Source organism: Sorex fumeus, unplaced genomic scaffold (genome assembly GCF_029834395.1).
Source record: "Sorex fumeus unplaced genomic scaffold, SorFum_2.1 ptg000015l, whole genome shotgun sequence".
NCBI classification, from domain to species: Eukaryota; Metazoa; Chordata; class Mammalia; order Eulipotyphla; family Soricidae; genus Sorex; species Sorex fumeus.
Genome location: NW_026606072.1, coordinates 27,592,538 through 27,614,024, shown reverse-complemented (window position 1 = coordinate 27,614,024; position 21,487 = coordinate 27,592,538).

Genomic DNA, 21,487 nt, shown 5'->3' with positions numbered 1-21,487 from the left:
TATACACCCAGTAATGAATTGTAGGCAAGGATAGAATAGATCACACAGTATCTGCCAGCTGTAAACTTGTGTCAGGCAAGCATAGACTAATACTTTGTAGGGTCTTTTAGATTTAGGGGACAATATAGCCAAATCTAGAATAAACAACTTTCACAATCTTTTATTTGTTTATTTTTATTTTGGGTCCTCACCCAGCCATGCTCAGGACTTCCTCCTGGCTCCACACTCAGGAATCACTCCTGGAGGAGCTCAGTAGAACGGGTTCAAGAGAGGTACTCTGTCCACGAATTCTCTCTCCTGCGCAAACAACTTTACAGTTTACAGATTCCTACTGATTTTCTGTGAACTACACCAGCTTCTCCAGGTCCCTGTGGCATGTTAATATACTTCCTAACTGTCCTTGATGTCTCTGTCAACTCCAACATTGGCTCACCTGTTGGGATCTGCTGGGGTTGGGGGAGGTATATTGCATTATATTGACCTGCCATGAGACCACTGAATGCTGCACTGGTGACCCTAAAGCTTGGCCAATCCACGTGTTTGTCTACTTCTGTGTTTGTCTCATTCTCTCTGAGTGACTGCTGCTGAATGGAGGTTCAAAGTGACAATTGGATTTGGCAGATGAGAAACTATTTAGACATATTATAACTAATTATTTTGATCAACAAATTATACAATCTATTAGAAAATATCAAGTAGTATGGGATATTTGGGAACCTATAAAAAGAATCAGGAAGAATATAAGAATTATTTGAAGTCAGTTGTAATTGAACATAGTATCGTTATCTGGATAAAAGTGATAATCCAGAGGCGCCCCGCCCTCCGACGCTCGGAGGGAAAAGGGATCTGCGTCCCTCTCTGCCTGTCCCTTTGGTCCGGCCGCCCATCAGAGCTGCTTCCATGTCCCCCACCCAGTCTTTACTTCCTGGACAAAAAGCAGGTATCCGCGGAGGCGTGGCCACTTCAGAGGTGGACGTGGCTTTAAAAAGTGGACGTGGCTTAATTTTCGGCGGGACATAGCTCACGCGGCCGCAGGTTGTTCACTCAAACCAACAAATATTACCCCTCCACATACACAACAACATGAGGAAACAACGCAAATCCCCACCACCGGGAGACCATGAGGAAATCTCTCAAGAAGCCTCAGTAGGAGCTAGCCACCTTAGGAACCTCTCTGACAAGGAATTCAGATATGAAGTCATCAAGATGTTCAATCAACTCGATGAAACAGTCACACACATATCCGCTAAACTGAAAGAGGACATGAAAGAAACAATCGATCGCACAATTGACAAAATACAGCAAGAAATGAGAGCCGAAATTGGAAAGTTCCGCACAGAAATGGCACGCATCACAGATTCCATAGACGAAGTCAAAACCTCACTCACTGCCCTCAACAACAGAACGACCACAGCTGAGGAAAGAATCAGTGACTTGGAAGATCAGCTGCACCAAGCCAACAGACAACAACAAACGATGGCAAGGGACCTCAAAATAGCTCAAGAGCGAATCAGAGTCCTACGAGATGATTCCAGAAGAAACAACATTAGAATCATTGGACTACCAGAAGCTCAAGGAAACAATCCCAATGAAAAAAACCTGCTGAAACAAATTATTGCTGAAAAATTCCCAGTGCTCCATGATACAGCCATCCAGATTCAAGAAGCCCGAAGGGTGCCAGCTAAAAGAGACCTCAACAGAAACACCCCAAGACATATTATAGTCAGAATGATCGATGCTGCCTATAGAGACACAATACTGCAAGCAGCAAGGGCAAAAAAGGAAATCACATACAAAGGAGTACCCCTGAGATTCACAGCAGACCTCTCAGAGGAAACCCTACAAGCCCGAAGACAGTGGCGAGATATAGTCAAAAAACTCACTGAAATGAATGCTTCACCAAGAATACTCTATCCGGCTAAACTCTCACTCCAAATAGATGGAAAGCTATTTTCTAGATAAACAGCAGCTCAGGAACTTCATAGACTCAAAACCAAACCTAAAACAAGGACTAAGGGGCTACTATAAGACAAGACAAACCCTACAACCACAACACACCCGCACAGAAACATGACACAAAACCCCATAACCATACTCTCTCTCAATGTCAACGGTCTCAATTCACCATTGAAGAGACACAGAGTGGCAAAATGGATACAGAGACAGAACCCAACATTCTGCTGCCTACAAAAAACTCATCTCAACACTCAGAGCAAACACAGACTCAAAGTCAAAGGATGGAAAACAATCTTGCAAGCAAACAGCTCCTGTAAAAAAGCTGGGGTGGCCATACTAGTATCTGACAACATTAATTTCACCCTGAAAAAGGCTAGAAGGGACAGTGAAGGCCATTTTCTATTCATCAAGGGATACGTACAACAGGAAGAAATCACACTCTTAAATGTATATGCACCTAATGAGGGAAAAGCCAAATATTTAAAACAACTGCTAACAGACTTTAAGGATGACATTGCAAGCAGCACAATAGTACTTGGAGACTTCAACATTGCCCTATCACTTCTGGACAGATCAACAAGAACAAAACCCAGCAAGGAATCATTGGCTTTGAAAGAAGAAATAGAAGCGCGAGGGCTTATAGATTTATACAGGGCTTTACACCCCAAAAAGAAAGAATACACATTCTTCTCCAGTGCACACGGAACATTTTCCAAAATAGACCGTGTGCTAGGACACAAAACATACCTCAATAAAATAAGGAAGATAGAAATAGTATCAGCCATCTTTTCAGACCATGATGCACTGAGGATAGAAGTGAATCACACACAGACACGGAGAACCAAATCAAACACCTGGAAATTAAACAACTCGATGCTGAACAATGAATGGGTCAGGAACGAAGTCAAGGACTAAATCAAAAGATACCTGGAAACAAATGAGAATGAAGACACGAGCTACCAGAACCTATGGGATGCAGCGAAAGCTGTATTAAGGGGAAATTTTATAGCTCTGCAAGCATATCTTAGGTCTGTGGAAATGGTGCACATAAACAACTTAACCTCACAGCTCAAGTCCTTAGAGAAGGATCAACAGAAAGAACCTAAATCAGGCAGAAGGAAAGAGATCATAAAACTTAGAGCAGAAATCAATGACATGGAAACCAAAGAAACAATCCGAAAGTTCAATGAAACCAAGAGCTGGTTCTTCAAGAGAATAAAGAAGATAGATAAACCACTCGCAACACTCAGAAAGAAACAGAGAGAGAGAACCCTAATAAACCGAATCAGAAATGAGAAGGGGGATATCACAACAGAAACCAAAGAAATCCAAAAAATCATCAGAGACTACTTTGAAAGTCTGTATGCCACGAAACAAGAGAACCTAGAATAAATGGACAAATTCCTGGACTCCTATAATCTCCCAAAGCTGAATCAAGAAGACCTGGAGTATCTGAATAGACCTATTAACATCAACGAAATAGAAACTTCAATCAAACGCCTTCCCAAAAACAAAAGCCCGGGCCCAGATGGATTCACTAGCGAATTTTTCCAAACATTTAAAGAGGACCTGCTGCCAGTCCTTCTCAAGCTCTTTCAGGAAATTGAAAAAACAGAAACTCTCCCAAAAAGTTTCTATGAAGCCCATATCTCTCTAATACCAAAAGGAAACAAAGATACCACGAGAAAAGAAAACTACAGGCCGATATCCCTGATGTACACGGATGCGAAGATTCTCAACAAAATACTAGCAAATAGAATTCAACTACTCATCAAAAAGATCATACACCATGACCAAGTAGGATTCATCCCAGGGATGCAAGGCTGGTTTAACACTAGGAAATCAATCAACATAATCCACCACATCAACAAAAGAAAAGATAAAAATCATATGATCATATCAATAGATGCAGAGAAAGCATTTGACAAGATCCAGCACTCATTTATGATGAAAACCCTAGCCAAAATGGGGATAGAGGGGACTTTTCTCAATATAGTTAAAGCCATCTACCACAAGCCTACAGCAAGCATCGTCCTCAATGGCGAAAAACGGAGAGCCTTCCCTCTAAGATCAGGGACAAGACAAGGATGCCCACTCTCTCCACCGCTGTTCAATATAGTATTGGAAGTACTTGCAATAGCGATTAGGCAAGAAAAGGATATTAGGGGTATCCAGATAGGAAACGAAGAAATCAAGCTCTCACTATTCGCAAATTATATGATACTATACTTAGAAAACCCTAAAACCTCTATTAAGAAACTTCTAGAAACAATAGGCTTGTATAGTAAAGTGGCAGGTTATAAAATCAATGCCCAAAAGTCCATGGCTTTCCTATATGCAAATAGTGAAAGAGAAGAAAAAGACATTAAGAAAACAATCCCATTCACAATTGTGCCCCAGAAAATCAAGTACCTAGGAATCACCTTAACTAAGGAAGTAAAGGACCTGTACAAAGGAAACTACAAAACTCTACTTCAGGAAATAAAAGAGGATACGAGGAAATGGAAAAATATGCCCTGTTCATGGATCGGGAGAATTAACATTGTCAAAATAGCAATACTTCCCAAAGCACTGTATAAATTCAACGCAATCCCTATTAGGATACCCATGACATTCTTCAAAGAATTGGAGCAAACACTCCTGAAATTCATATGGAACAATAAGCCCCCACGAATAGCTAAAGAAATTCTTGGGAAAAAGAAAATGGGAGGAATCAACCACACTAACTCCAAACTCTACTACAAGGCAGTAATAATTAAAACAGCATGGTACTGGAAAAAAGGCAGAGCTGTAGACCAATGGAACAGGGTTGAATATACTGACATCCCCCCCAAGCATACGAGCATCTAATCTTCGATAAAGGGGCAAGAAAAGTGAAGTGGAGCAGGGAAAGCCTCTTTAATAAATTATGCTGGCAAAACTGGACGGCTATATGCAAAAAAAATGGGCTCAGATCTCTGCCTAACTCCATGTACAAAAGTAAGATCTAAGTGGATTAAAGACCTCAACATCAGACCGGAATCTATAAGATACATTGAGGAAAATGTTGGCAAAACCCTTAATGACATAGAAGCTAATAGTGTCTTCAAAGATGTCACACCGCTGGCCAACAAGTGAAAACAGAGATAGATAAATGGGACTATCTTAAACTAAGAAGCTTCTGCACCTCAAAAGAAACAGTAACCAAAATACAAAGACAGTCAACTGAATGGGAAAGGATATTCGCCAACTACACATCTAATAAGAGGTTAATTTCAAAGATATACAAAATACTGGTTCAACTCCACAAAAAGAAAACATTCAACCCTATCAAAAAATGGGGATATGAAATTAATAGAAACTTTGAAAAAGAAGAAATCCGAATGGCTAAAAGACACCTGAGAAAATGTTCCACATCATTAATCATCAGGGAGATGCAGATCAAAACCACAATGAGGTATCACCTCACACCAAAGAGACTGACCCATATCCACAAGAACAAAAGCAACTGGTGCTGGCACGGATGTGGTGAGAAAGGGACACTCCTTCACTGTTGGTGGGAATGCCGACTGGTTCACCCCTTCTGGAAAACAGTATGGATGATTCTCAAAAAACTAGAAATTGAGCTCCCATTTGAACCAGCAATACCACTCCTGGGAATATATCCCAGAGAGGCAAAAAAGTATAGCCGAAGTGACATCTGCAATTGTCTGTTTATTGCAGCACTCTTTACAATAGCCAGAATCTGGAAAAAACCTCAGTGCCCGAGAACAGATGACTGGTTGAAGAAACTCTGGCACATTTACACAATGGAGTACTATGTAGCTGTTAGGAAAGACGAAGTCATGAAGTTTACATACAAGTGGTACTACATGGAAAGTATCATGTTAAGCGAAATGACTCAGAAAGAAAGGGATAGACATAGAAAGATTGCATTCATCTGGGGAACATAAAGTAACAAAATAGGAAACTAACACCCAAGTATGGCAGAGATTAGTACCAGGAATATTACTCAATGACCCGGAGGACAACCACACATGTTAGGGGAAGGGGGAGCTCAGAAAGAGAAGGGAACACCAAATAAAGGGTGTTGGGAGGATCCGCCCATGATGGGAGAGCATGCTGAGGGTAGACTGTCGACCAAGCATGATTGCCACTCAATGCCTCTTTTGCTGACCATGGCACTCAAAAGGAGAGAGAGGGAAATGCCCTGCCACAGAGGCAGGGTGGGATAGGGGCTGAGGGGGAGGGGATGCTGGGATCCGAGGTGGTGGGAAATGCGCACTGCTGGAGGGGTGGGTGTTTGATCATTGTATAATCTAAACCCAAGCACAAAAATGTGTAAGTCTACAACTGTACCTCAGGGTGCCTCACTATTAAAAAATAAATAAATAAATAAATTTTTTAAAAAAGTGATAATCCAGTGGGAAACCCACTTGCCTTGCACATGATCGACCTGGATTCAATCCTTGCCATCCCAATAAGTATGTTTACTTGAACCCTTGAGGATTGTCTTCATACATCGCAAGCACCCTACACACTGTACTATCAATCCAGCCCCGGAAGTGTGTGTATGTGTGTGCTATGTAGGTGTATTTTTGTGTGTGACTAGAGAGAGAGGATTTGGGGTAAGCCCAGTGATACTCAAGTACTCCTATCTCTGTGCTCAGGAGTGACTCCTGGTGGTGCTCATGGGATCATATGTTGTGCTGGAGATAGAATCAGGGTCAATTACATGGAATATTAATATGTGAACCCCTACATTATTGCTCAGTGCTGGAGCAGAAATATATTTTTTAAGTGAAAAAAAGATGAGTCAGTAGGAGCCAGTGCAAAGACAGAATCAGAAAGTTTGCTGGGGATGGATCACCCAAGTGCTCAGGGACTGATTTCATACTACAACTGCAGAGATGAGTAGAGACAGAGACAGATCCTCAAAGAGTAACCAATTGACTAAGTGGAGTTTTTTAAACAGAAAATATTTGCTGATTCCTAATTAGCAAAAGGAATAAAGCAAGACTGAGAAGAAAGAGAGAAAGAAAGAAGAAAAGAAAGAAAGAAAGAAAGAAAGAAAGAAAGAAAGAAAGAAAGAAAGAGAAAGGAAGAAAGAGAAAGGAAGGAAGGAAGGAAGGAAGGAAGGAAGGAAGGAAGGAAGGAAGGAAATACAGAAGGCAAATGTAAGGAAGAAAACAGGGATGGAAGGAAGGAATGATGGAAAGTAGAAAGGAAGAAGGGAATAAATAAAGGAAGGAAAAATGGAATGAAAGAAGAGAAAAAGGAAGGAAGGAAGGATAGGTGGAAGGAAGAAAGGAAGGAATGGAGGAAGGAAGGAAGGATAGGTGGAAGAAAGGAAGGAACGAAGGAAAGAAAGAAAGAAAGAAAGAAAGAAAGAAAGAAAGAAAGAAAGAAGGCAAATGTAAGGAAGAAAACAGGGATGGAAGGAAGGAATGATGGAAAGTAGAAAGGAAGAAGGGAATAAACAAAGGAAGGAAAAAAGGAATGAAGGAAGGAAGGAAGGATAGGTGGAAGGAAGGAAGGAAGGAAGGAAGGAAGGAAGGAAGGAAGGAAGGAAGGAAGGATGGATAGGTGGAAGGAAGGAAGGAAGGAAGGAAGGAAGGAAGGAAGGAAGGAAAGAAAGAAGGAAGGACGAAAAGAAGAAGTTTTCGGCTGCTGGGTCTCACTCCATTGGACCACCCCACCACGCTCTGGGATGCCCTGAACCAAACAGGCTGTCATGGGGTCTAGGGGCATGTCTATGGTGTATTGTTCAGTGCTCTCTTCTGAGAGATTCATTGTTGAGTTTCCGGGTCACGGCCATTGATGAGATTATATGACACCAGAGGTGGTTTTTGCGTGTGACTGCCAAGCTGCTGAAAACGGGGTGAGTTGGGGAGAGGTCAATCATTCTCTGATTTCATTGAGCCTGGAGTTTTCAGTCAGAAGTCCCACATACCTGAGTTTTTCTGCAGATCACTCATAGATGAGGCTAGTCCACAATTGTGGATAGAGGCCATTATCAGGGCTTTCAAGTTCTGGAGTTTTTTGGCTACTAGGGATAGCTCCATTGGGGCAGGGAAGAGATGGGGCTCTAAATAGATTTTGAATCACTTTTTCTTTATTTTCTTATCTTCTCTTTTTTTGAGAGTTATCTTGATTGAATCTTTATATTTTGTAAATTTTCTTTTACTGTATCACCGTGAGATACACTTACAAGCTTTCATGCTTGAATTACAAACATACAATATTCAAACACCCATCCCTCCACCAGGGCACATTCCCCACCCCCATTCTTCCCAGTATACCGCCCCTTTCTGGCCCTTCCCCTGCCTTTATGGCAGACGACTTCCCACATTGTATCTCTTTGAATTTATATCTTTGATGCTAGAGCATTTCTAACAAAATATTCTCAACTAATGCCTCTTAATATGATTAAAACTGTGGCTTGTATACAGTGAGTACTTCATAAGGTCGTATTGTTTGTGGGGGCACGCCAAAATTGTCAGAGGTGACTCCGGGCTCGATACTCAGTAATTATGCCTCAGTAATTTAGTTCATCCCCTAGGTCTCTGATTCACATGAGCTATTTTGAGGTCCTTGCCCATTATATGTTGTTGCCTGTATGCGTTATGCAGCTCATCTTGAAGCCCACTGTTTCTGTCCTCAGCGGGGGTCATTCTACTGTTGAGCATGCACAATCTGTTTATATTTTCATCTACTGAATCCTTTATTAGTGAATTACTGGCTGCCTGTTCTATCGTTTCTTTGAGTTCAATAAACATCCTCAACATTTCATCTCTGAAATCTTTATTTGAGAGATTGTATTTGTTGGTATTCCATATTGAGGCTTCTGAGCTCTTTTCTTCATCCACTCCTCGTGATGGGTATTTGCGCCTTTTCTTCATGCTCTGAGGTATTTTCGAGGTGTGACCCTCCGTTTCACTCTCGACGTCCCCCTCTTGCTGTGAGAAAGGATTCTGGATGAGATCTTCGATGGTGCTCACCTTCTCCCCCTTCTATAACACTAGCTTCGTCTTTGGTGCTACTCCTCTTTGACCTTTATGAGTCCTCTACTGCAGTTTGAGATATGAGTTCTTTAATGTAGACTTGTCTGTTTCTTGTTTGCTGTGATCAAAATAGGCTAGTGGACTATTATATAATGTGTTTTTGACAGATAGGCTGTCCTCCTCAAAATCAGGTAATTGAGATTGAAATTTGAGTCCAAAGTGTAGAGAAAGGGGAAAACTACAGCAGCCGCATGAGGTGCTGCTGCCTTGGAGGCCATGCCCACCGCTGCTGCTCTACTTTTGGGGGAGTAAACCCCAATGGTGCCTGATCTGGAATAAAGTCCCACTACTGATGCAGTCCTAAAATTTGCTGGGGAACGCCTCTGTCCTGAGTGCCTCTGGGGGGAAAGGGGGAATGGCCAATGGTGAGGAGTCTTGCAATTTCCTGTGCTGAGTTTCTGCGCAGTGCCCTGGAGTACACACCCACCAACCACTTGCCTTCTATTTTAAACCTCAATATATGTGGTGTGCTACACTTAATCTATCAGTTGTGTAAAGTATAAGAGGTTGGAAGAGATTCATTCATGGGTGATGCTAGTCTATGCTTGTGGATAGTGGCAGTGAGAATAGGGTGATTTAATGATGGTCAATATGGCTAAAAAGAGGATAAGAAACTTTCAAAATCTGATCTATTTATTTCAGTTTGGGGGCCACACTTGATTAGGCTCAGGGATTGCACCTTGCTCTGCACTCAGGAATCATTCCTGGAGAAGTCACTATAATAAAAAGTCAAAATAGTTTGAAAATTAATGTGGAGCAGGGGAACACACTGGTCATTTTAATTTAAGTCCCAGTTTCACGATATTGCTATGTGCCAAATAGCTACACATGTTCCTTAACAAGTGCTGTTTTTATTTAACAGTGAAATAGAAAAAGAGTTTTAAGTTTTATATGTACTGGTTTCAAATATTTGTTGCTGGAGCACTGTATTGTTTTACAGGCTTCTGTGTTATTGATGTGCTGTTTTGTTTCGGTTTTCTGTGACTTATGTAACCAATTACATGTTAGCTTAAACAAATATGCACTCCCACAAGCCAGAAATTTCATATACAGATCACTGGGAAAAAGATTTCAGCCCGGATATAGGCCTTCTTTAGAAGGTCTTTAGCCTCTATTTTCTGTTAAATTCTGATAACATCCAGGAGGCTTGTCTGGTAGTTAATACACTCAGATCCTGGCCTTGAAGGTCACATGACCTTCTCCTCTATCTTCATCATCTACTTCCTCCACTGTGTCACAACAAGGGTTATTCCATTGACTCACCTGAAAGTACACCAGATCTCTCCATTGCCAGCCATAGTATCTATTCAATCAAGGTTTTATAAACATAGGAATATTTGCAGGTTTGATGGTTTCTTTGAATGGCCGTTATCTATTCTACACCATGATGTTGTTAACATCTAAAATTACATGAATGGGACTAGATCTTTGTGTGTGTGAATGCTTTGATTTTTTTGCGTGTTGTATCCACACCTGATGGTGCTCAGAGCTTCCTCTCGGTTTTGTATTCAGGAATCACCCTTGGCAGGGTGGAAACATATGGGGTGCCAGGAAGCCAAGGAGGCCTACTGTGTTGAAGACAAGCACCCTACCCTCTGTACTATGTGTACAACAACTACCAATATTTCTTTTAGCCAATTTATGAGACCTCCCGGTCTCTGTGCATTTATACCGTGTGAAACCCTGTCCAATGGGATAGATCAATGCAACAGAATATCAGTCAGAGGAATTAATGACATACTGTAGCAGAGATGAATTTTGAAAGCATCAGGGTTTAAAAATGGCTGCCAAAAAGGTCACATATCTAAAGATACATATATGAGAAGGGTTTAGAGAAAGAAAATTCATGTAGAGAAAAGAGGATTGTTGCCAGGAACCAGAGGAGAAAGAGAATGTAGGGGTAAGTGTGTACTGAAGAGGCTGTTTTTGGAAATGATGGAACTGTTATGGACAAAATAAGGGTCATTCGTACTGTCACTGTCTTTCCGTTGTTCATTGATTTACTCGAGCAGGCCCTGTCAACGTCTCCATAGTGACAATTGTTACTGTGTTTGGCATATCTAATAAGTCATGGCTGATGTTCCAGGCTTGGCCGTGCGGGGAGATACTCTCAGTAGCTTGCTGGGCTCTCTTGGAAGGGTGGAGGAATCGAACTCGGGTTGCCCATGTTGGCCGCTTGCAAGGCAAATGCCCTTCTCGCTCTGCTATAGCTCCAGCCCATGGATAAAATAATGGTAATAGTTGAAAAACTAGCAAGTAAAGCAAATGCCACTGAAATTTTTCTTAAATGATGGATCTCATAAAAAAATTGCTTAAGCAGGTGTGTATTTTAAAAGGGTACAAGTTCTCTTTCCTTTACTCTTTGCCTAGAAGCACCTAGAAAAATTTGGAATAATTGTTGGGCTGTGTCAGATTTATTCTTCTTTGCAAACTCTAAATTATGTAATTGCAGTAGACCTTACCTTTTTCACATTAGCAGTAGGAGGTCTTCAGACTCTCCCCTCTGGGCCTCTAATCCCTGTGCTGGCCAAGGTGTTCTTACTCTTTTCCCCTTAGGAAAAACTTACAACTCTTCACTTCAAAGTCTCTCCCACCGCCCCACAAAAGAAAAACAGTTCACCACTCTCAATATTTGCAGCTTGATTTTTGTTTCCTTTTTCTTTGCATGTTTAACACCTGTTGGTCGTTTTGTGGTCACACCACGTGATGCTGGAAGAACCAGGCTGCGCATGTTCCATCTGTAGCTTCAGAATGAATGTCAGCTCTTTGAGATCTCTCTGACCTTGTATGTGACCTGTTATTTTTCACCTATTTTATTTTCCTTCTTTGGTGAATGGAATACAGTTTTTCATTAAAAAATATTTTAATGTAACCCATCAATTTTCCCATCATGCCCATCTGGTGTCTCAGTCCCAGTCCTTCCCCTTTTCCTCCTCTGTCATTCATCACCCCATATTTCTCCTAGCACCATCTCTTCCCACTATCACGTTCCCAGCCTCAGGAAGAGCCGGTCCCAAACGCTCTGGGAGTTGTGACCTACTGCGCATATCCCAGTCAGCATTATCCCATGGCCCAGCCTCCAATGCTATTGACACCATTGGTTTTTGTGTGAGTTTCCGTTAACATTGATGTTTGGAGCAGGCTGCAGGCACCAGGCACAGCGGAAAAACCCCGAGAGGCCCCTGAAGCTAATATATTTTGAGCTCCCAAGTCAGTAATATCAGGATGCTGTAGTCTGAAAGACACATTGGCCACCTTGGGGAGTTTGCAAATCCAAATAACTTAGTAAGATACACCTCATTTTTGAACTGTGCTGGCCTAGTGCCCCAGTAATACTGGCTCTGAGTATTGTTGGGAAGATGAATTGAAATTGTGCATGTAGGATGGCTGAACCACTGGCCTGAGTACATGGTAATTGATCATTACATGTTCCAAGAGCTGATTTTCGGACTTCTTACTACAACTGTTCTCTTTGCTTGGTCCCTATTTACAGTCACCCTGACTAACTCTGAGGGCCGTTGACTGTTCATCTGTAGGTTCTTTCCCCAGTATATGTCTTAGCATTCCACAACCTGATCACTTATTGGAGATATGTCTCTAATCACGATCACGATCACGACCACCCTGTTGTTCGTCGATTGCCTCGAGCAGGTGCCAGTAACGTCTTCTTCGTCCTAGCCCTGAGATTTTTTTTTTTAAAGTGCCATATTCAAGGCTTTTTCAGGGTTAGGAGAATGAGACCCATCATTGTTACTGGTATTTGGCATATTGGGTATACCACGGGGAGTTTGCCAGACTCTGCCGTGTGGGCATGTTACATTTGGTAGCCTGCCAGTTTGACCGAATTAGGAATGAGATGATAAGATGTCGCGCGGCCGCGAATGCTGAGTGTGATAATCTCTGGATCCTGGCCGTTGTTGGAGTTACACGGCAGTTGGTGGGTGTAACTGTCTAGTTACTGGCAGGTCCAGTCCCAAACTGTACAGGCTTGGAGATCTCAGCCCCGGGTCCCACACACCTGGGTTCCTCTGTCAGTTCTTTTATGCGTGAGGCTCATCCAAGTGTGTGGAGAGTGCTCCCAGCAAGGCCTTGGCTGGGCCTCGGTGGTCTTCAGCTGTTGGGCCCTGGTGGAGACAGTCAGGCATAGGGTAGGAGACTCTGTCTTGTTCTCTCCCAGGAGCTGAGTGTGATGATCTCTGGATCCTGGCCGTTGTTGGAGTTACACGGCAGTTGGTGGGTGTAACTGTCTAGTTACTGGCAGGTCCAGTCCCAAACTGTACAGGCTTGGAGATCTCAGCCCCGGGTCCCACACACCTGGGTTCCTCTGTCAGTTCTTTTATGCGTGAGGCTCATCCAAGTGTGTGGAGAGTGCTCCCAGCAAGGCCTTGGCTGGGCCTCGGTGGTCTTCAGCTGTTGGGCCCTGGTGGAGACAGTCAGGCATAGGGTAGGAGACTCTGTCTTGTTCTCTCCCAGGAGCTGAGTGTGATGATCTCTGGATCCTGGCCGTTGTCTCTAATATCTTTATTTAAAAACGGAGGCCATGAAAAATAAAGACAGCCTCTGTGAAACTATTTTTACTTCTCAACAGATTATCTTTTTATACTAATCCTCATTCTTAAACCTATTCCATTTTTTATATTAAACCAAACCCTCTAACTGCGCCATTTCTCCCATTCTTTTTTGGAGGAGACTGGCGATGGAAACATACTTGCCTGTACTCAGGGCTTCCTCCTGGCTCTGTGCTCAAGGATAACATCTAGTGAAACTCCTGGGACCACATAGGATTCCAGGGATGAATCTTGGGTCAGCCTCCTGCAATGTCCTATCAAGTATACTATATTTCTGCTCCACCCCCCCCCAAACTCTTCATCAGACCTATAAAATTTCTCCTCCTAAGGGCTTTACAACCCTGAGCCAAGTTTCTCATTCATAGATTCTTCTCTGTTTCCCCTTTTGTCCCCCCTCTAACTTCTATTTTTTCTCATGAATTCTTCAATCCTCGCCCCCTCCAAATGATGAACACAATGGAGAGCCTCGTAACATTCAGAAATTATATTACTAATCTATTAACTTACATGGATCTATTTATTTTTTGAAAAATGTATCAGAATAAATGAAATGTGTATGGCATTTCAGGTGTTTGTCTAAGGCAACCATCTGGTACTTAAAGTGACACCAACCAGTCCAGCTACTTATAGCCATAGAATCAAGAGATGTCTATACCTTTTTCTCTCTCGATAAAAAACTGCACATTCCCCAAAGAGATTCATTTGGCAGCATTCTCTCGCTCCTGCTGAGCCTTCCTCTTCATAGCCTCACACTCTGGTCTCTGCTCTTTTGTGATGGGCTTTGACATGACTGGCTCTGGAACATTGGACTTTCTCCATGGAATTGGTTGAAAACGGAAGTCTTGGAGTAGAAACTGACTCTGCCGTTTGGGTGGAGCCTGGCTCTCAGTCCCAGACACAGGAAGAGGGACCTGCTGGAGAGAATTGCTAGCTGTTGTCTTGGAGAAAGCAGGTCTAGAAGTTGCAGGCTGAGAAATAAGCCGGCTAGTAGAGCTCAGCAGAGCTGGTTGAGATGGGTTGGTCAAAATGGCCTGAGCTGGTCTGGCAGGATGTGAGAAAGATGGAGCCCCTGGCCGGAATGAACTGGTGGCAGTTGGCCGAGCTGAGTTGGTCGAGCCAGGCCTGGCATGGTAAGCTGCAGCAGGTTGATGTGAAGCCAGAGACTGTGGTTTCCAAGGAACATGTCAAGCTTGTGGCTTCTCCATGGCAAGAAAAGGCAAAGGTACCAATTTGACCTTCCCAGGAGGTGTCAGCTCAGAGTGAAATGGAGACGAGCATTCTTTAGAACTGCTGCTTGGTTTCTGAGCTTTGACCTGAGTTTTCTCAAGACCTTTTCCATCCCTTATAGCACCTGCCAAGGGTTTCACAGCTGAGGAGGGCTGGACATCTTTGGGCTTTTTTGAACTACCCAGAACCCGGGAAGAAAAAGATCCAGGTTTTGGATCCCTCTTCTTCCCCAGTGCATCAAACTGTTGCACAGACTCCAGCATGTGCATGCCTAGGCAGATCTGGGGCCTTTTAATGGCCTATTGGCAAAGCTTAGATTGACTTGACTTTCATTTCATCCCAGCAATGGTGGGCTTCTCTTTTTCACCTTGTTCCCTGTCTGCTTATTGTCATCAGCTTTCTTGGAGTGTTCTTTGACCTTTTTTGTCTTCTCCTGCCCATGGCTCTTGGTCTTGCTGATCCTGCAAGACGCATCTTTCTGAGGTTTTCTTTTGGGTTTGTCCATGGTCACAGGTCACCTATCACTGGCTGCAGCATTACAAACAATCCCTGCTCCCTCTACCAAGCATTCTGAGGCTTTCTAATGAATTTTTGCCTTGGGTTCTCCCTCTAGAGGCTCAGAGGCCTGGTTGTTTTTCTTCCGTGTTAGGAGGGAGTTCCCCTTTTTGCCACCTGAGTTTTCTTGGCCCTGATACAGACTGATGGTATCCGTAGTGTTCATTCCCTGCATATCTATGCATTGACATAGGTCTTCTAAGCAATCAAATATCTGGGGAAGTTGTTTATCTTCCACCCATGTCGTGATGTCCTCTCCAGAAAGGAGAAGTCCTGGACTACCCGGATTATTGTAAACCACCTGGCTTCCTTCTTGGTAGGGAAGCGGCAGGCTATAACTCTGATTTGAAACCTCAGATGGTGTCCTTTCAACAAGACTGGCAGAAAGTGATGGGTACAGAGACATCATGTGGTTAGTATCTAAGGTTTTCTCATAGCGAGCCTTGTCTTCCTTGTCTCATAGACAAGGAAGAGACAGTGGTGTTTTGGTCAAGGATAGTCACAGTAAAGTCTCCAGTGTAAGACTTCTTTACAGTACTTTCTGCAATATCCCACTCCAAAACAATTGGGTGGAAGCAGACAAAGTGGATAGCTGGTTCTGGCGAGACCCTACAGACAGCATTTTTGTGCAAGAATGTTAGTCAAGATCAGCACTACCCATGAATGGTTGGAAAGAGATGCCAGAATCTGAGGGCAGGAGTCAAGCAGAACTACCAGCTGGAGTAGATACACTGGAGTAGTTGCAGACACTTCCCTTGAGGGAAGCTGCATTGTTCACCACGAGAAAGAGAAGTTGCAGAGAATGTGCAGTTCCCAATACAGATAAAATTTGAATATTTTCTGTAAGGAACAAAATGGTGATGAAAAATATCTGTGGACTGATAACATCCGACAACGTTTTTTTTTTTCTATTTGGGTCACACCCAGTATAGACAGGGGTAACTCCTTGTTCATGCACTCAGGTATTACTACTGGCAGTGCTCAGGGGACCACATACAATGCTGGGAATGGAACCAGGTGGGCCGCGTGCAAGGCAAACGCCCTACCTGCTGTGCTATCACTCCAGCCCCGTCTGACAATGTTTGAGAGGAGCAATATTCACTTAAAGTTTCAGGTATAGAGAAGATTCTAATACCAACAGTCAAGTAAGTTACCAAAAGTCCAAACAACTTTGGGTGGTTGAAAGGCTGGGACATTTTGCCACTTTGTGTATTTGGCACCAGGCTCCCAAAGTGAACAGAGAGCTATAGAAGACTGGTGATGTTGGTACATGGATTTGTTGCTTAGAGCTAGTTTCTTCTCATCATGTGGAGTTTCTTGCTAGGACTCTGCCTTGATCACTACAATATCAGAAACTATGATGAAGATACTTTCCATTCATATAGGCATGTGGGGTCATTACAACTATTAGCAGTGTAATCTTCAGGTTTGTCTTTTTCTTCTGCGGTTCCTATCTATTACCCACAGCTCATATATAACTCATCTACTTGATGAATTAAAGTTTCACAACTATACCCTGCTTTCTGATCCCCCCTCAAAAATGAGTACTTTAGTTTTTCTCAAGATGTGGTTTTGGAAGGAAGAGTGTTGTTTAAATTCTGACTCTCAAGTTGCTTTCCTGCAAAGGAGATACTTACAAATCTCATTAAGAATATTGTGCACACAGAAATAAAATTTGTCTGTTTCACGTGACTTACGTGTGAGAAGAATAGAGACCAAGAAAAAATTATGAAAAGTATGTATCACAGAACTGAAAAAGAAGTGTGTAGATATTAATGAAATCTGGGCTATGTGGCAATCAGTGTAGTACAGTAATTGATTGAGAGCCGCACCAAGAGTTAGCCCTGACCAACAGTGAATGCTGTCTTCAAACACAACAAAGAAATCTGTACAATAAGTTTATTAAGAAATTGTGTCATGTATACGATATGAAGATGAAATTCTATTTTAGCAAAAACTAATAGCCAAAAAAGGCAATAGAAGGTGATATTTGAGTGTATAGCTTACCAGTCCATAAAACAGAAGATTTACCAGTAACTTACACAACAAGCAGAAAATTTAATAAATGTTTACATTTTGTAGCGAGTATATGTTTTAAAGGAGTATAAAGGAAGAATAAATAAAATAATTACAAGGAAATGACATTATTATTCTCATTCATACCTCTGAATATTAGCCATCAAACAAAAGGTATAAAATAGAGCATACCAGTTCAGTAAATTACACAACAAGTGTGATTTAAAAGACACAAAAGACCATTTAAAAATGGTCACAAAATTTCAGATTTATTTTTAAAACCTAGATGACGAGTATCTTTATCAACCAGGAAAATCTCATTCCCAATGTTTCAGAAACAATCACCGAAATCCAATTGAAATATTTTTAATGTAGGAAAACTCAGACTCCACAAACCTGAAATCAATGTGTACTTAGACATCTGATACTTGACTTTTCTATTTCTTGCTAGGATCTAAAAGCAGATGTCGACTGCTATCAAAATGCTGCCATGTTAGGAAGAAAATACTTTTTTTTCTTTTATGGTCACATGTGGCACTACACAGAAGTTCCTCCTGGCACATGTACTCAGGAGTTACTACTGATGGTGTTCAGGGAACCATACGGGATGCTGAGAATCAAACCCCGGTCAGCCACATGCAAGGCAAATGACATTTCCCCGTGCAAGGCAAATGCCTTACCTATCGCTCCAGCCCAGAAAGAAACTCTTTGTGAAGATGACACGTTGCCTTTACCTGGACCCTACTTACCACTCAGAAGAATCAATGCTCCTGATTCAACTTAGTAGATACCACTTTTATATTTTAGCAGGCAGATCATACATGTACCTTACAAACTAAAATATAATAAAAACATTGAAGATGATGTATCTTCCATCCCCCTAGGTAACCACTCTTAGTTATTTATAGGAACTATCATTTCTAAACCGTGTTTACACTCAAAACCGTCAAGTGCCAACTGTGTTCTAGACACAATAAGAAAAGAAACCACAACCATGGTTTTCAGATAGGCTCTTTTTCCTCTAGTAGAGTTAGGTACTTTATTAGAGACATAGTATGTTTTCTAGTCCTAGAATTGATTACAGTCCACTCCTTTGACTTGCTCTCAGCATATTTAACTATATTCTTTCTATTTTGATATGAACTATTTGGTTCTCTCCAACATTCAATCTCAAACTGTATCTCCTTCCTTGATAATTTCCCTCCATAATCTTTTTTTCCTATTTCATTATCCCTCATATCATCTTCTACTTCTTGGCTTCTGTTGGTCAAAGCTTGTTGAAAATAACCCTAAACTTCCTTACCTTTGAGGACTTGCCCCCCTACCACTCAGCACTCCACACCTTCCCCATAATCCAGTTTTTCTTATCATCAAGTTTAGAAAGAAAACTCAAAAGAAACACGATAATGACTTTTGAATAGCACTAAATTTAAAATACTAAATTATAAATACAAGTGGAGAGACCGCTACAAATAAAACATCCTGGTATATATTAGGTTTTCTACCAAAACTGCATTTTCTGTTTCTGTCACAATATTGTCTCTGATTTACTTTATTTCATGGATATCATGTCAAAATACTATTAAAAGCAAAAGAAAACACAGAGAGTGAACACTCATATATAAACATGTACTTGAGGTCGTAAATATGTATCAAATATAATTTAATAAATGAAGAAATGGTCTTTGCATTTGAGAGAAAGTTAGGTAGTGTCTGAAATCACACTGAAAATGTGAATGTCAAGCTAAAATAAGGCTAACCATATTCTAGTTGATTACTTTCCTCTATTTTTACAAGCTGCTTTTCCTTAAGTACTAAGTTTAGGGATAAGAAATCTCATAAAAAGCTTTGAAAAATATTATTCCTTACCTGACTTGATCAGAAAAGAGGAAATATCAAGGAAAGGTAAATGAGAAGAGGAGACGATGTGAGAGTATGTATGAACACTGAAGCAGGAGTCGACTATTGTCCAGTACCAATGACTGATCACTGATGATTGGTCATTGGTCACTGGTCACTCGCGATTACAAACAACTACAAGGCAGCCCCAAGATTCTACCAGGTGCTGGAAGGTTTGGTGGTGGAATAATGTCATAATGCAGGCAGTTGAAAGGTAGGGGTTAGCCAATATGGACGTCAGATTCCCAAGAAGAAGACTGGATCGGATAGAATGAGAGGTAGACTTAAGCAGGCTATAGAGATGGAATCTTTACAAGACAGTTATAACAGTTTCATTTTCCTTAGACTCTTAGGTTAGGAAATACTCCTATATACTGATGAGCTTACATATTTTGTTAAAAAATCAACAGATACTAGGTAATAATTTATATTGCCTAGTTAACCAATAACATTAAGTTACACTAGTGTATTTTGTATAATGTTTAATAATAAAAAATAAATTATATGTTAATGCTTTATGATATACATTATTACTTATTTGAGGTGTAGGAAATGATTTATTATTATGAGAAATCTTCCCCTAGCAAAAACCCCTAAGTTTAGGTTGTTCCGCTAGCAAACATGCACCCAGAAAAGAATTGTAGGCAAGGATAGAATAGATGACACAGAATCTGCCAGCTGTAAACTTGTGTCAGGCAAACAAAGACAAATACTTTGTAGGGTCTTTTAGATTTATATTTAGGGGGAAATATAGTCAAACTAGAATAAACAACTTTCACAATCTTTTTATTTATTTTGATTTTGGGTCCTCACCTAGCCATGCTCAGGGCTTGCTCATGGTTCCACACTAAGGACTAACTCCTAGAGGCGCTCGGTAGACTGGGTGCAAGAGAGTGACCCTGCCCACTGAATTCTCTCTCCTGCTCAAACAGCTTTAAATTTTATGTATGCCTACTGATTCTCTGTGAACTACACTAGCCTCTGCTCTCCAGCCCCCTGTGGCACGTTTATATACTTCCTAACTGCCCTTGATGTCTCTGTCAACTCCAACAATTGCTCACTTGTAGGGATCTGCTGGGGTTGGGGTGTAATATAGCATTATACTGACATGCCATGAGACCACTGATGGCTGCACAGGTTACCCTAAGGCTTGGGCAATCCATGTGTTTGTCTACTTCTGTGTATGTCTCATTCTCTGTGAGTGACTGCTGATGAATAGAGGTTCAAAGTGACAATTGGATTTGGTAGATGAGAAACAATTTGCATATATTATAACCAATTATTGTGATCAACAAATTATACCATTTATTATAAAATCCCAAGTAGTGTGGGATAATTGGTGACCTCTAAATAGAATCAGAAAGAACACAAGAAATACTTGAATGCAGTTGTCATTGAAAATAGTGTCGTCATCTGGATAAAAGTGATAATCCTGTGGGAAAAGCACTTGCCTTGCACATGGTCGATCTAGATTCAATCCCTGCCATCCCAATACGTATGGTCCCTTGAACCCTTGAGAATTGTCTTTATACATGGAAAGCACCCTGCTAACTGCACTGTCAATCCAGATAGCCCAGGAAGTGTGTGTGTGTGTGTGTTTGTTATGTATGTGTGTTTGTGTGTGTGTAGAGAAAGGCTTTGGGCCAGCCCCAGTGATACTCAGATACTCCTGTATCTGTGCTCTGGAATGACTCCTGGTGATGTTCATGGGACCATATGATGTGCTGATAGAAGCAGGGTCAATCACATGGAATATTAATATATTAAGCCCTACATTATTCCTCAGTGCTGGAGCAGAAATGTATTTTAGAAGTGAAAATAAGATGAACCAGTAGGAGTCAGTGCAAAGACAGAATCAGGAACTTTGCTGGGGAAGGGTCACTCAAGTGGCCAGGAATGGATTTCATACTACAACTGCAGATATGAACAGAGGCAGAGAGATCCTCAAAGAGTAACGAGTTTACTATGTGTAGTTTTTTAAATAGAAAATATTTCTTATCCCTAATTAACAAAAGGAAGAAAGAAAGGATGACTGAGAGGAAGAAAGAGATAAAGAAAGAAGGAAAAGAGAAGAAAGAAAGAAAGAAAGAGAGAGAGAGAGAAAGAGAGAGGAAGGAAGGGAGGAAGGAAGGAAGGAAGGAAGGAAGGAAGGAAGGAAGGAAGGAAGGAAGGAAGGGAAGGAGGGAGGGAGGGAGGGAAGGAAGGAAGGAAGGAAGGAAGGAA